A 15,924-nucleotide genomic window follows, 5' to 3' on the forward strand; every position below is an offset into this window, starting at 1 on the left:
CAATGGGTTTATCCTAGTTTGTGGGAATCATGTATCTATGGCAGTTCCATTCACTGGGACACTGAACTGTGGAAGATGACCAGGCTTGAGCAGAATTATCATGGTTGCATTTTTTTCTTTTTTTGCAATCTAGGTTTGAGACAAGCAAAGAGGGAAGTCGAATAAACACTTGAATATATGGATAAATCTGAAGGTATGAATGTAAGAAAGATTCCATAGCTACTAGATGATAAGCTAGAAGTGAAAACGTATTTAGAGGTAAGAGTTAAAAGGAAAAGAGGGCCCGTAACTGATTTTTAAGAAACTCCAGCATCTAAAGGTTGGGGGAGAGGTGGCAAAGAAGACTGAAGAGTGGCCTAGTGACAGGGGCAGATCTACCTGGAAACTGAAGTAGTTTAACATTCTGGGTCCTTCTCTTGCCTGGGAGCAACCCTAGCAATGTGTTTACAGGGACGTTTATTTTTCGATTTTTCAAAAGAAAGTTTTGTTTTGTTTTGTTTTTTGTTAAAGCAGACCCCCAATTGTACAAGCTTCAGAGCCCATACCTCCACCCTTGACTAAGAGGAAGGAGCAAAACCAAGAGTGTGATTGCATGGAATTACAGGAGGGGTGGGGTGGGGAGGGCTCTAGGAAGAGAGAGGTCAACAGCTGTGACTGTGTTTGAAAGGCCAAGGAATACGGGAAAAGAGTATTTTTATTCAGAATAATAAGAGAAATTCTATTAAATGTTCTAAATTGGACTTCTGAGTATCCTTTGGTACTATAATATTAGAGAGATGTTTTGAAAAAGAGTTTCTTATGCAGAAAAAATTTCGTGGGACTTCCAAATTCAGGATAACAGAAAGAAAATCTTAAGTGGCACAAAATAAAAAATGAATATCTGTTCTTCCTGGGGCCATGTAACTCTAATAACTTTTCCATGTTTACTGTTTTTGCTTTTAAATTGGATCATCAGACTAAGAATGCACCCTGATGTGCGAAAAGTTTCTTAGAAAGTGAGACGACTGCCCCCCCCCCCCCGCCCCGCTTTCTGATTAAAGCGCTTCTCATCAGCATCCTATGCCACTTAGTAAGCTACCCATGCAGAAAGCATCCTCAGGGCAGTGCACATAAGAAAAATCTGAGGAACCAGAAACAGGCTATCAGTTTCCGCAGGTTGACAAAATCGGCAAATAAAAACTCAAGACTGCCATTAAATTTGAATTTCCGATAAACAATGAAGAACTTTTTAGTATAAGTACGTCCCAAATATTGCAAGGGATATACTTGTACTAAAATTATTCCTTTTTTGAGATTCCCATTTAACAGGCCAGTCTGTATTTTATCTGACCACCTCATAAATCCACTACCCACACCCCAGGCCTAGCGGCCCAGGAGCGAGTTTAAAATCCCGCACCGGCCCGCTAGGCCGCGTCCCCTGATTGGCCGAGGCGCGCCCGCCGCCCCGCCGGTCGCAGGCGTCACGGCAGCCCCAGCAGCCTGGGCCCCGCCGCCGCCTCCGCGGCAGCCCCGGTCGGCGCAAGTGCGGCGCGCGCTGGGGGAGGGGGCGCGGCGGAGCGCGAGGCTGGCGTCGGGCCGCCGCGGGATTAAGTTTCTCAGTCACGCGTGAGTGTGCGCTTTGATCCCGAAGCTCCTCGCCGGGCCGTTACTTCAGAAGACAGCGAGCGTGGGCGAAGCGAGGCATCCAGAGGCCCCGGCGACCCCTGCTCCCTAGCCCTCTGCCCCCTCGCGTCCCGGCCCTGGGCGGCCGCAGCGAGCCGGGTAAGCGGCGCGTGAGCCCAGGCCCGGAGGCCGAGGCGCGCCCCCGCGCCCTGCGCGCGCGCCGGCGGGGAAGGTGCGCGGGCGCCCGGGGCTCGGCGCGCGGGGGTGGGGGTGGCGGCGGGCTGTGGGGCGGTGCGCTTGCCCCACCCCGCGCGGCCAGGCGCTTCGCGGATGCCGCTGCTGTGGCTTTTTAAAAGGATGGGGTCTAGAAGTTTCCTTTGCTACTCGCAAGTCTCCACTCCTCCCACCCCCGCGATGGATAATCCTAGACCTTTCAGCCACCCCTACCCCTTTCTTTTGCTCTCGCTGACTCTAAGAGGTTTAAAAGTTCTTCCTTTTCCTTGACCCAGAGGGGCACAGTCTTGGTGTCGGGGGGCGGGGGGTGGGGTGTTAGCCTGGGGGTCCGGAGCGCAGACCAGGCCTCCGGGGCGCGGGAGCCTGTTGCTCTCCGCTGCCGGGGCCGCGCCCGAATGCCCTGTCCGCCGTTACGCGGTGCCGGGCTGCGCGGGGTGCGGTAGAGAGTGGGCAGCAATGCTCCCGGTCCTGCGTTCTCGCCTTAGCCTCGGGGACCCCAAGGCAAGCCGCTAATTGGTACCGGTTCCCCGTCCCCCCCCCCCTGGCGCCCATGCCCTTTTAACCGCAGCTCCCGTTGGTGGGAGCATGTTGGTCTTGTCTCTCCCTTAATGCCCTCACCCCCCGCTCTGATGGGCGCCTTTGTCTGTGATTTGGCAGCCCCAGGATGCCGGATGTTCCTAGGGAAGCGATGTTTGGGAGACGCTTTGTGCCTTGCGGAGTAGCGCGTTTGTCGGGTGGTGATGGTGTACATTTTTGCTTGCATTCTTTGCAGAGGCACAAAGGCCGGGCTATTCTTCCCTGCAGTCACATGGAAATCCAAGCGGAGACTGCGGGGGAGGAGAAGTGGCCAGGCGCCGGCGGGAGGTGGAGGCCACTGCGCAGTCCCTGGGGGCGAGTGGGGGGTCCCCGGGGACCTCTCCTCCGCGGTGGCGCTGTTGAGGTGCTCTGCTTGGGAAGACCCCGGCAATGGGCACTGTCTTTGTGCAGTGGGGGCTGTGGTTGGAGGCTAGTGTTTGGTAGGTATCACCAGATAGATAAGAGGACTATGACTTCACCAGCCTAGAAGGAAAACTTCTCCATGTTCTTTTGATGTCATAGAGAAGGAATCTGATAAGTGACCAGACTGCCTTGACCTGCCTTGTAGATAGTTTGATGTAAACATCCCCTTCGTGTTTCCCTAGAAATTCCTGGTTTAGGTTACCTTTTATAGAATAACACCTTATCTGAAAACTAACGAGGAGGAGGTGATGGCTTCGGGCTTGGGAGTTTTACATGTTGAATTTGGGTGTGAGTGATTACAGTGAACATCTTGTAATGTTGGAACCATCTAAATTTGTATAATGTATGCCTCAGCACTTGATGGAATTTCGGCAAACAATAGTGTTTAAAAAACCTAGCAAAACTTGGCCAGGCGCAGTGGCTCACGCCTGTAATCCCAGCACTTTGGGAGACCGAGGTGGGTGGATCACTTGAGGTCGGGAGTTCAAGACCATCCTGGCCAACATGATGAAACCCTGTCTCTACTAAAAATACAAATATTAGTGGGGCGTGATGGCACGCGTCTGTAGTCCCAGCTACTAGCGAGGCTGGGGCAGGAGAATCGCTTGCACCCAGGAGGCGGCGGTTGCATTGAGCCGAGATCATGCCACTGCACTCCAGCCTGGGCGACAGAGCGAGACGACTCTGACTCAATAAATAAATAAGTAAATAAAAAACATAAATAAAAACCTAGCAAAACTTGAAGTTCTTTGACCTGATCTTCTAATACAATACCGCGCTTTGGATGGATGCACCTGTGCCCTTGTGTGCAACGTAGGCAAAACTAGTTTTGGGTACCCTTTGACTCTCCATTCCTCTTTCCTATCTCGTTTGCCAAAACGAACAAACTTAGGAAGATTATTCTCAACGTATTACTAATAGATTATGGTGTACCTTATTTCTTACATATGTTTCTTTTTTTCCCCTTTGTTCCTTTCTGTGTTTATTCTTTTCACGTACCTTCTCTAGTTCTGGTTTTGTCTCTTTACCACACTTCTTTTTATTGACTGGGCCTGGTGGTTGTGGCTTGGAAAGGGAGGGATCATTAGTCAGTTTTTAATGTGTTTCAAAGTCCTATCACCTAGACATTGCTCTCGTTGGCCCTTAAAGACATCTTTCCTTTTCAGATGCATTTAAATGCACCTAACTGTGAGGAATAGAAGCTGTTCTCAGAGTCTAGTTTATTTCTACAAGTTGAAGCTATTGAGAGAGATTCTTGGAAATCCTTGAAATGTAACTTTCATGGATTTAGGCCTAGTTGGCCACTTTTAGTTTTTAACTGCTAGGATGGAGAGATTTTGCTTGACAAATGATGAAGTGAATCCATTGTCTAGAATTGAGATTAAGGGATTTAAAAGCTGGAGAAGAACAATGAATTGCCCGGAACGTAGCTATCCTGAGTTAGAGGCAGATTATTTTCTCCAGATTACATCCCAGATCCGACATAGTCTTGTCTCTCAGGTTGAGCTGCAGGTTGGCTACATTTTGTATATTTGGAAACATACAAAGTACTCTGAATTTCATGAAATATTTTGAGGCAAAGTTGGACCAGAATGTCCCCAAATATGGTAGAGCGAATAGCACATCTGCCAGAGAAAGATCCTACACTTTAAAGTGAAGAAGCAGACAACTTCCTGGTGAATTTAGGACTGCTTGATGGTGCCTATAAATGATGATATATGTCCAAAACAGTTACATGTACTTTTAAAAATAGTTATTTGGCTTGAAGTAGGATTTCATTTGATATTGTTACATACATTATCAACTCCATATTTATAACAATAAAAGTTTCATTTTTTTCTTGTAAATTAGTGTCATACAAAGGGGAACATTTATATAAGTACAGTTCGGAAATGATATTTAGCATGGTAACATTGATATATTGTGATTAAATAATTTTAGTGGGATTCCATGTGGGATAATAAGACTAAGGAGATAAATAACTACTTCTCAATAAAGGAAACCAGTGGTGAGGAATCCATTGCCTTCCTGTGCTTTGTTTCCAGAGAAGATCCGAGGTATTCATGTAATAGGTAGTAATAGGTGGATTAGGAAGACTGTTGTATTGGGTTAGGCATTGAGGAGAACACAGAATAAATACGATTCTGCTCCAGTAGCATAGGGTCTTAGTTGCAAGAATCTAATGGGAGAAATTATAGAAAGGTTTTACACATAAAAAATGTTACAGGGATTCTAGGAAAGTAGTTAAGTATAGGGATTACTTGCTCTTATCATTGTGGTTAGTAAATAACACACAGAGGGGGCTTTGGTCTTGAGATAAGAGGGTGGAAATGAAAGATTTTTGGTATGAAGTGAGCTTAAGTCAGTGGTTTTGCCTTGAAAATTGACATGGTGTATGGAAGAGGCTTGGATGTGAGTGGGCAGTGGGTACTGAAGAGCGTATTCAATTTGTATATTTCTGGAGTGCGATAGAGGGTTTGTGCCCAGGGGAAAAGTTTGGATGGGGAAGAGCAATTAATGGAGAGCAATGAAGTATAGGCTGAATTTTATCTCTTGAAGTTTCCACTTTCCAGTAACCCGTTTCACATTTCCTTCTGAGACTTTACCAGAAACACGTTTAGTGTCTATATTTCTAACAACCTCTTCAGTGCAATCTGGTCTTTTTCTACCATGCACCCTAAAACGTTTGTAGCCATTACCTGTTACCCAGTTCCAAAGCCACTTCCACATTTTTGGTGTTTGTTACAGCAGCACCCCATTTCCTGGTACCAAAATCTGTATTAGTTTGATAGGGCTGCCTTGACAAAATACCGCAGAGTGGGAGGGCGGCTGAAACCACGGGAATTTATTTCCTCACAGTTGTGGGGGCCGGAAGGCTAAAATCAAAGTGTTGGTGGGATTGGTTTCTACCGAGCCTCTCTCTTTGGCTTGTAGATGGCTGAGTTCTCCCTGTTTCTTCACATACTCTCCCTCTGTGTATGTCTATGGCCTAATTTCTTTTTATAAGGGAACCAGTCATATTGTGTTAGAGCCCACCCCTAGTGTCCTCATTTAACCTTTATGTCCAAGTACAGTTACATTCTGAGGTACAGGGAATTAGGATATCCTGTGGATTTTTAGGAGACATAATTTAGCCCATAACAAGGTTCTCAAAGAGACCTAGTCTGTAAGCTAGTGAGACCCTGAGGCAGTGAGATCATATTGGAGGCTAGTGCATAGTCTGATCATTACTGGGGTAATCTGATGTTTGGCAAGAAAGGGAAACTGCTATTTGAGGACAAAGGTATTTTATCTTTGGCCTGAGGCCACTTATTTTCTTTCTCTGGGTGTTCATTGGGAAATTGTGCCTCTATGACCTTCCTTTTTGTGGACAGAGCATTAATTTTCTTTTGAAGTGTTTTATAAAAGCATTTGTTTTCTTAAAATATTTCTTTTAATGGTTCTTAAAAATAGTAAAGCGCTAAATTTGGCAAAGCTGAAACATTGTGTTGTAAATATCTCAGTGGTTTTTGAGTCTGATTAAAACAACAGAATTTATTCTTTAAATTCCATTGATCTAAAAACTGTCTTATACATGTTTTGTGGGGTAATATATGGCATAATCTTTTTTTCCTTCAGAAATGTTTCCCCCTTTTGGGAAAATATGATTAATAAAAGGGATTTTATGTTACATAAAATAAAAACTTTTTATTTTTATTTTATGTTTTTTAGGTGTTGCAGTTGTATTTGTTGAGTTAACGAAACCATTAGAACCATTCTTCCAGATCTGGCCAACTAAGTTTAAAAAAAAAATAAATAAATAAAAAGAGACAAATTTTTGCTTTTTTTTTCTTTTCTGGCCTGTCTGCCTGCAGTGGTTAAATTTGTTTTGTTTAGGGAATTCTTATCTGTATCCACCTTTTAGTTTTATTTGTGTCTGCAAAAGCAACATTCATTGTTATTTTCTTGTAAACCACTTGCAGATCCGAGGTGTTATAAATAAGTGTATGAGGAGAAAGTGAAAAATGAAACACTTATTAAAAAAAAGAGAAAAACACAAAACTTAAGGAAAAACTTACTGTTGTTGCTTATTTTTAAAAATACATAAGGTAATTATTTATTTTAGTAAATAGCACATTTAAAAAGGTATGGAAGGTACAAGTGAAAAGAAGACAGAAAACTTGCCTGTAATTGGATCACCCATATACCACTCCCACAAGAAAATCCCCAAAACACATATTTTGAAAAGGAAGATACTTACATTATTTTGTTATAACAAATGAATAGATAGAGCTGTTGATCAATAGATTTCACCAATTGCTGTCTTTCTCAGTAAGCATAATCTGATCTGAGATTATTAAACGTTCATATAATTTGAGTTGATACTAATAGCGTTTGTTTGAACTGATGTCTCAGGTCTTTTGAAGAGGTATGATACAGTTCACTACCACATGGCATATAGGACACCAGTGGAGAATGTATTTTTAAAAATTTTGATCTCTGCTTAAAATTAAGCGTTAATAGTCATATTGTTAATTTCACAATAACTTTATATTATGTACTCAGGTGGCCCCATAGGATACTTTGCTTCAGGGAACTGTCATAGAAAATGGTCATGAGAAGCTATCCTTCTGTGTTCATGAGATACCACTAACCTAACAAAACCATGATGATAGAGTCATAAAGATTAATGATTATTCTACAAGTTAAAAACTCCTCTCTGGTATATTTAAGATATGTCCAGTTTCTCTTATACCTTGCTAGGCCCCTGTTTTAGTTCATTTGGGGTGCTCTAACAAGATATCAAGCAGTGAGTCCATTATAAACAAAAATTTATTTCTGATAGTTCTGAAGGCTGGGAAGTCCCAGATCAAGGCACTAGTAGGTTCTGTGAATGGCGAGGGCCTCGTAGATGATTATGTCTTGCTGTGTCTTCATGTGGTGTGGAAAGGGCAAGGCTGTTCTCTGGTACCTATTTTATAAGGGCACTAATCCCACTCATTAGAACTCTGCCCTTGTGATCTAATTGCCTCCCAAAGGCCCCACCCCCTAATACCATTACTTTGGGAGTTAGGATGTCAACATATGAATTTGGGGGGAACATAAACTTTCAGACCATAACAGCCCCCTTAATAGGTCCTGCTTTGTCTAAGGCATTACTAGATAAATTTCATAAAGCTTATGTATTTCCTCCTCTGCTTCTCACTCCCCACAAGTCTCCCAGGTTTTTGCATTTTAATAAGTCAGGCCTGAATCCTCTTCTGGACAGCATTCATTTTCTTTTGTATTTTGTTTTAGTAGAAACGGGGTTTCACCATGTTAGCCAGGCTGGGCTTGAACTCCTGACCTCAGGTCAGGTGATCTTCCCGCCTCAGCCTCCAAAAGTGCTGGGATTACAGGCGTGAGCCACTGCGCCTGGCCTCATATTCCAATTTGGGACTATAGGGGCCTCATCGGTATGATTCAGTGGAGTGTTGTCTGACCCTTCCTCCCCTTTCCCATCACATTCAGTTTTCTGGGCTAGGAAATGTAGTTATCCTATGCTGTTTTACAGCATTGGATACGGCTCTTCATTCTGATATAATCTATTGATTATATATTGGGTTAGACTAAGTCACAAAGTATTTTTAGCTCTGTTTTGTGGCTGAGGTAGGAAAATGAGAAGAAATGGCCCTGGGGCCTGGATTATTGCTCCCTAGCTAGCTTTATTAAGATGTTCAGTGAACATCTGTTGGATGCTAAAGTCAACCTGTTCAGCCCCTATCCTTTTCTCAAGGAGGTGGGAGGGACTGTTTAACTGTTTTATTGTGGTATAAGTTATAATTGACAATAAACTGCAGATATTGAGAGTATACAATTTGTTGAATTTTGGCTGTTGTGAAGCTATCCCCCACAATCAAGATAGTGAACATATCCATCACCCCCAAAACTTTCCTCATACACCTTGGTAATCCTTTCCTCTACCCACCCCTCCCATCTCCAAGTAAACTACTCATTTGCTTTATATCACTATAGACTAATTTGCATTCGCTAGAGCTTTAAATAAATGGAATCATACAGTATGTTCTCTTTTGTCTGACTTCTTTCACTATGTAATTATTTTGGGATTCATCCATGTTGCCTGTATTCATAGTTTAGTACTGATCATTGCTGAGTAGTAGTAGTCATTGCATGGATATACCATTAAAGAGTTTTTAAGTCATTTAGAACTCTCCTGCACTTTGTCCATTGTCTTATGGTGCATATTCATTCTTGCTTTTGTGAGGGAGGAAAAACTTTACTCTCTGAGGTTCTATAAATGAGGCCTGTTAATTAAAACTAACAAAACACAGATTAACATTTAATCGATCTTTTTAATTTTACGTGCATAGGGGCTACACAGAAAAGAGACCCAAAGAAGAGGATAGATTTGGGGTTTTTGCATCATTTTCATAATAAAAGTTGTTCTCACTGGTAAGGGAGAGATGATCATCTTTACAAATGGACATTTATGTCGCATTTACAAAGGAAATTTTGTGTTCTACTTTTACGCAGAAAGGGCCAGGGCAGAGAGTGCTCCTGTCTTCCATTTCCTATTTGCCTTCAGTTCAAAATAATCCTGATGCCAAAGTAGCATATTTTGGAGTGGCATATTCTGATCCCCTTTGGATTCAACTGTGTGCGTCTGACTTTTGTATTTGACAGTGTTTCTCAGTCTTCTTAAATTCATGCCTCATTTTGATAAACATAACAGAAAATTTAAATGCCCTTATTTAAATGTTGGAGCTTCAAAATACGTAAGTCAGTAGTTTAAAAAATACTACTGGTAATTGTAAAAAAGATGTAAAAATATTTAATTTTGAAAATAGGAGATGATTAAGTAAAAAGTCAGGAGATTATTGAGGCTTTCCATAAACTTTTGTATCCTACCTTATGAAGAGTTTAAGCACAGCACAGTAGTTTCAGTATTGAACCCAATGCTTTATTTTGACTGCTTGCTAAATATTCCTCACCCACTTGCATATTTTTTGTAATTCTTATCATTTTTGATAGCTTTATCTGTCACTCCTGTGACAAATTTATATGATAGTCATATAGTGAATTGGATAACAAAGGAGTAATTTGGTGCTGAAATTATTCAAATAATTGCCATTCTGTATATGTTGCAATTCAGATCATCAAACACACCAAGAGTCGGAGAGGGGATGATCTGCATCATTCTAGATCAGCTCTGGCCAGTGGAAATATCATGTGAGCCACACATGTAATTTTAAGTTGTCTGTAACCACAGTAAAGAAAAAAGCAGAAGTAAGTGAAATTAATTTTAATAATATATTTTATTTAACCCACTTTCTTCAAATTATTATTTCAACGTATAATAAGTATAAACATTATCGAGATATTTTACTTTCTTAAAAAAAAAAAGCTCTCCAAAATATGCTATGTCTTTTACCCTTACATCATATTGCCTTTAGAACTGGCCAAGGTATAAGTGCTGGGTAGTGGCTTGTTTCATTGTGGTTCCTGGCTACTGTATTGGTCAACACAACTTTACCTCATGCAGCTAAGCTATAAGGTCAGATGAAATCAAGAAACAAGATGTCTTCATTCTGTTATGAAAACCTGTTATGTTGGCTGGAACCACTCAGCCTTTTTTGGGTCATTTGTAATGTTTATATATTGTCTGTACCTTCTGATCACTTAGTTGAAGTGACAAACAAAATCAAACTACATTTAAAGCAGATGTCCTCTCTAGATTATTACAAAAGTAAAAGTTGGTTTATGCTGTTAATATTAACATTTAGTCCTTTGAGTGCCAGAGTAAAAGTAGTTAATGGAGGCAGTTAAATAGTAGATGAGTTAATTAAGAAACAAATAGTCATATTAATTGAAAGATAAGCCTTTTTAAAATGCTTTCATGGAGAAAATATCACTTATCAAGATAACCCCAATGAATCCTATAGAATTACGTATGGTAACTAAATAGTGTAGCTTGTTACATTATCTGTGAATTAGTAATTAGGGGATCGAATTGCTCCATGCTTATTTTTCTTATATGGCTAAGGTACGTGTTCAGATAGGTTCATAATAATTTGGATTCCTTTATGCAGTTCTCCCTCATCTGAACTACCTGGAATCTTGCCAGCAACATGTAAATTGTCATTTCTTGCTGAATTTTCTCAGTATATTCTCAACTGTGTAGACTATCAGTGACCGACAAGCTTATCAGCAGATTTAGACAGTAACACCTCTTTGCTGGCAGAGGACTACAGGGTTCTCTCTAGGAATTATTTGGTACAGATTATGAAAAATACTTTTTTTATTGTGAACAAATTTTATTTTTTTCTTGTGTGTATGCATGTTCAATTAACAGAAACACCAAAGGTACATTTGTTTTGGTTTAGTATGGAGCTGAATAAGAAAGGATCAAGACAATTTTTTTTTTTTTTTTTTTAGATAATATGCTCATCTATATATGTACACTGTTCCATCTTGGAACTTGCAGGAATGTTATTGATTCCACTATGATTTTTAATTTATCTCACAACCATTATTTATGGTGCTGGGGATATAGCCCCAAGAGAAAAAGAAAACAACAGCAACACAAAACTTCCTACCTTCATGAAATTAAAATTCTATTATTTCCTGTTTTCTAGAGGCATTTCAAGCTCAGTATGTCCAAAAAGAATATAACCATATTTCTCTTTCCTCTAAAACCATATATTTATCTTTCTGCTCTTGTTCTTTCAGCTAAATGATGTCCTGACAGTTCTAGTTTCCCAGATTAAAATCATTGGGAGAGTCAACCTCTATTTCTGTCACTCATTCACCCCTCCTGGCCCTAACAGTCACCAAGTGGTCACTGAGTTCTTTTGATTGCCTGTAATTAATGAGTCTGTATCTTTTCTCTGTTTTCTTGCCATTGCCTTCATCTGGGCTCTCATTCTTTTTTGATTAGGTTGTTTTAAAAGCTTAACATCTGGTTGTATTATCATTAGTTCTTTTCCCTCTTTGATGAAATATTTACACTATTATCAGAATTGTTTTATCAGAAAATAAATTTTAGTAATCCCTGTACCCTCCAAACTCCCTCCCCAGTGTCCCTGCATGGTCCAGCATGCCTGCAGGGCAAAGCCCCAATGAGGCCATGGAAACATTACCTTCATAGCTCTTGTCATTCTGGACCCAAGTGCTGCAGCCTCACTGTCATCAAGTTCTCTGGGTTCTTGATGGTTTTGTTGCCTTAGCAGATGTCCTTCCCTTCATAAGAAATGCCTTTCCCTTTACTGCTCTCCTCCGCACTCTCCTGATCGGCTCATACTTCAAGATGATTCATCTGTCATAACTCTTACAAATTCTTTCTGACTCATGTTGGCAGTATTGGATTCCTCTGTACTGAGAACTTTACCTATCACGTTGCCCCGTAATTACTTACTGTTTTCCAGTAAATTGGGAACTCAGAAGTTAGATACTTGTCCTCATTCTTCTTTTGTCATATGCTTCAGTGACAGAGGTGGATAAAGACATGGGGGCCTGAAGTATATGGAATTTGGGGTGGTTCTCTTAAAAATAATAGAAAATCATAACTACAAAATTAGATATGAAAATAATTTATATGAGAATTGAAGAATCCTATGCAAGTACCTTCATGCTAAATCTTACTATACACATGCTAAATCTTCCTATACACATGGCTAGGAATATGTAAGTGCTCACTTAATACTTGATGAATTGGTGTGGTTTTTTTGGGATGCGTTATAAGTATCATCTGAATATCTATATTTATATATATGTATATAATTTTCTTTTTGCTGTTTATTTTTTAAAATTAGGAAACATGATTAGCCATTCTGATGCTAATACTGTTGCTAATAATAAATGTCTAATACTTCCATACTTCTTCCCATTTCCAAACACTTCTGAATACCTTATCTTACAGGATTTTGACAACTGAGTCACAAGGGAAGTGACTCAGACTTAATGACTCTGTGTTTTGCTACTTAGTGAGTGAAGGAAAAGGGAGCTGAAGTTCTTCCTTTGAGATCAGATTTCACTTTGGTAGGAGAAATGACAATTCTTCCTCTGCGTCTGTAACCTCAGTCAACACCACTTTGCTCTATATTCTGTTAGCCTGGTGAATGCTAAAGAATTTTCTGAGAGTTTTCCAAATCATCTCAGTGTCATTCCATCTTTCCATCCCTTCTCCCTTTCAGCTTCCTCAATTATTTCTTCTTCCTTTCCTCCCCTGTTATTTGTGTCTTGCCATACATCAAACACATTCTTCTCCATGTCTTTTCTCAGATGAATTGATACTTTTAAGTGTCATTACTTTGAATAAGCTGAATTTTGTAGTTTGCAATTTTCAAATTTGTTTCTACTTCTTTGAAGTACTATGGGGTGTATCTTGGGATCCTCAGTAGTGTAAAAAGTACACCTAATTTTCAGCAATGGAAAAGAAAGTATCACAAAACTGTGTACTTTACAGCATAGGTAAGACAGCTCTGTTGCTTAAAAGCTTCATGAATGTAGGAGAAAACACTATCTTTCTGAACCTCAATTTTCTTACCTGAAAATGAGGGTATAAAGTATGGAGCTCTTGGTAGGATTGAAGGAAATACATATTTGTAAAGGACATAGGTTTTGTTTAAGAAAACAGGGATAAGATATATGGAAGGTATTATAAACAAATGGTTTCATTTCAAACACTAAAACTGATGCCAATTTCATTACCTAAAAAATTACCTATGTAGCCTATTTTATTTTCTGGGAAAGTCATTATTATAACAGATGCAATAGCAATCAATTCTTAAATGCAATTTTATTATTAGTTGTTATTGAATAGCATTTTTAAGAACCCCAAATAACAGATTGTTGCTTTAAATTGTGTATTGCAACCAAGCCTACATTTTAGACATTCTAGTGATGAATATATATTTTGAAAGTTTTGCCTCTTGGAGTATTTGGTGGTGGATATGTTCCTGAGGAAGAAAGTTGCCTTTTTACATCAGTGAAATGATATGGAAAGTTAGTTTGTTACTTAGGGACTCTTGTCAGGGTAGACATCCCCTCTGATTAAGGCTTTTAAGCCTTTGTCCTCCTTAAATCCTTCTTCCTTCTTTCTCTGACCCCAAATCTTCGAGTAGCTGAATGAGATTACTTTTGCATGAAACTGTTCAGATAATTATTGACATTTCATTACATAGACTTTTCAATACCCCACCTAATAATGGCTGGAAAAATGGGATGGCTTAATAAAAGGTCTGAGTTAGGGAACCCTGGAAAAGTTATAGTATTTTCTTTGACTCTCTACTGAATCTATTAAATGTGGTCTTAACAAGTTACATGTTTGGAAAGAGTAAAAGCTTACAAAATTTTCTTACATCTTCAAGTAATTAAGATTGATAATTGAAAAAAAAAGTGTTGATTTCTTCTGTCTGCTGAATTTAAGGGTTCTGAATTGCTAAATACTCCACAAAAAGTATTGCAAAGAATGGGCCGAGAGAGGGAGAGAGAGAATGTGATTGTTCACAAGCCCTTCTCAGTACATGCATCTGTTGTACTTCTCTGTGCAGAGTTGAAACTGAACCAACAGGCATCAAACCACTAGTTACCACGAGCACAGTATAGGAGAGAAAAACAGCCACATTAAATATTATTCCAAAATGCTGTTTTCTTCCCAGAGGACTTCTGATGAGAAATTTGAGCCTGCCCTTTCCTGAGTAAAGTTTGTAAACTTTGTTCCTGTCCACGTTCAGCAAAGGGAAGTCATGAAAGCCACTGACTGAATTTAGGAGGTGCTGATGGATGGGGAAGGATAAAAATATCTAATTATGTATAGTACTTATAGCTCAGTGATACCTAAGGAGTTTATATAATATACAACGCTTTTCATAATTTTTGTAGAAAAGATTCCAGGAGAAGCCATTTGGAACAGTAATAGAGAAATTGTGGAAGTAGAGTTATTTTAAGAGTTGGGAAAGTCCTAGAAAATGATCTTGGGAGAATAGTAGAACGTGAAGTTGGATGGGGAGATAAGTTGAAGCGCATGGTTGTAATATTATGGTCTTCTCTCCTACCTCCTAGTTCCACAGTTTTCTCTGTATTGGAAATATTGTCTCCATCATTTAACACTTTCCCCTGAGGAGCCACTCAGTCACAACTGACAAGCCACCTATTGTTCTGCCCCAGTGTCATCAAGATCTCACAAACTCAATGGAGATCCTGTCCGTGAGAGGGCAGCTGAGAAATGACAGACATTTTTTGTACTATCACCTCCGACAGCAGTTGATAGGTTCTAACAACAGAGACCTGCTGCCAACTATATTTCTGGGTCCCATGGGTACGCTTTTGAGTACCAAATGCTTTCAGTTTGTTTTTTCTTTTTGAGATGGAGTTTCACTCTTGTTGCCCAGGCTGGAGTGCAATGGTGCAATCTCAGCTCACAGCAACCTCTGACTCCTGGGTTCAAGTGGTTCTCCTGCCTCAGCCTCCCCAGTAGCTGGGGTTACAGGCATGTGCCACCACGCCTGGCTAATTTTGTATTTTTAGTAGAGACTGGGTTTCTCCATATTGGTCAGGCTTGTCTTCAACTCCCGACCTCAGGTGATCTGCCTGCCTTAGCGTCCCAAAGTGCTGGGATGACAGGCGAAAGCCCAAATGCTTTTTACAAGCACCAGGACACAGTCGACCTGGACTCATTGAATTGCCTCATTCCAGGCAGGGAAAAGGGCAGGAGGTAAGAGCCTGAATTTCCCTGGAGAATTTGTTGCCAGTGTAGGAACTGCACTGAAGAATTCTATGGCATAAAGTTAAGTCTTCTGCATGTTTTAGGTTTCCCCCAATACAATAATGTGGCTACCGTGAGTGCTTTGTGGGCAGCTAGCTGCCTCTGGAGTTTGGCATTGACACATTGTTGTGTTCACCTGCGAGGGCAGCTCTTGGAAGAATCCCCCTGCCTGGTTCTATGCAAGAAATATGCCTGGCATGTTGTGTCTTGACCCTTAACACTGAAAATGTGATACAAACAGGGGCATTCTGCCCAACAACCTAAATTCCTTTGAGTTTAACTGAGGAGTGAGAGAACAGAAGAGGCCAAATCTTAATTCTGAGAAGAACTTAAATCTTTCCCCT

General features: G+C 40.5%; 1 protein-coding gene across 15 annotated transcripts in view; it reads left to right on the forward strand.

Moving 5' to 3' along the window:
* Window positions 1-1,476: 1,476 nt before the first annotated feature.
* The window catches only part of MPDZ (multiple PDZ domain crumbs cell polarity complex component), a 175,141-nt gene continuing 160,693 nt past the window's right edge, over window positions 1,477-15,924 (forward strand). For 9 of the 15 annotated variants that reach the window (XM_015117692.3, XM_015117694.3, XM_015117695.3 and 6 more), the window contains exon 1: window positions 1,477-1,761. The gene's annotated coding sequence lies outside the window, so the exon portion shown is untranslated. The remainder of the gene's footprint in view (window positions 1,762-15,924) is intronic. The other 6 variants (XM_077966634.1, XM_077966635.1, XM_077966638.1 and 3 more) reach the window with 1 other exon arrangement.

The sequence above is a fragment of the Macaca mulatta genome, chromosome 15, assembly GCF_049350105.2.
Source record: "Macaca mulatta isolate MMU2019108-1 chromosome 15, T2T-MMU8v2.0, whole genome shotgun sequence".
In the NCBI taxonomy this organism is placed as follows: domain Eukaryota; kingdom Metazoa; phylum Chordata; class Mammalia; order Primates; family Cercopithecidae; genus Macaca; species Macaca mulatta.